This window comes from Mandrillus leucophaeus, unplaced genomic scaffold (assembly GCF_000951045.1).
Source record: "Mandrillus leucophaeus isolate KB7577 unplaced genomic scaffold, Mleu.le_1.0 Scaffold18, whole genome shotgun sequence".
NCBI lineage: Eukaryota > Metazoa > Chordata > Mammalia > Primates > Cercopithecidae > Mandrillus > Mandrillus leucophaeus.
The window spans coordinates 4,153,384-4,153,755 of NW_012101809.1; positions in this window are offsets into that span (position 1 = coordinate 4,153,384).

Genomic DNA, 372 nt, shown 5'->3' on the forward strand with positions numbered 1-372 from the left:
GCCTTTATATGGAAGACTTACAACTTTTTGAGGCCAGGATTGAGAAACCTTGTGCCATGAAAATAATTTAGTCCTTGTCTAGTACTCAATTTTTACTTCTTCTCTAAGAAGCTTGACTTGTGGGATGGATAAGTTTCTAAGAAATGAGAGATTGGCAAAAATACTTGTCACTTTTTGCAGTACTTGGCAAAGCAGGATCAAGATAGACCCGGAACTATGGACTTTCTTAAGCTGAGGCAAAACTGACTTAACTCTTACCTGTTTCCCATTTTTCCAACACTTAAGCCAAGAACAACTCCCTCTGGGTTCAGATGGGGGCTAGACTGGGCCAGGCTGTAAAACATTTTGACAGGTTTTTTTTTTTTTTTTTTT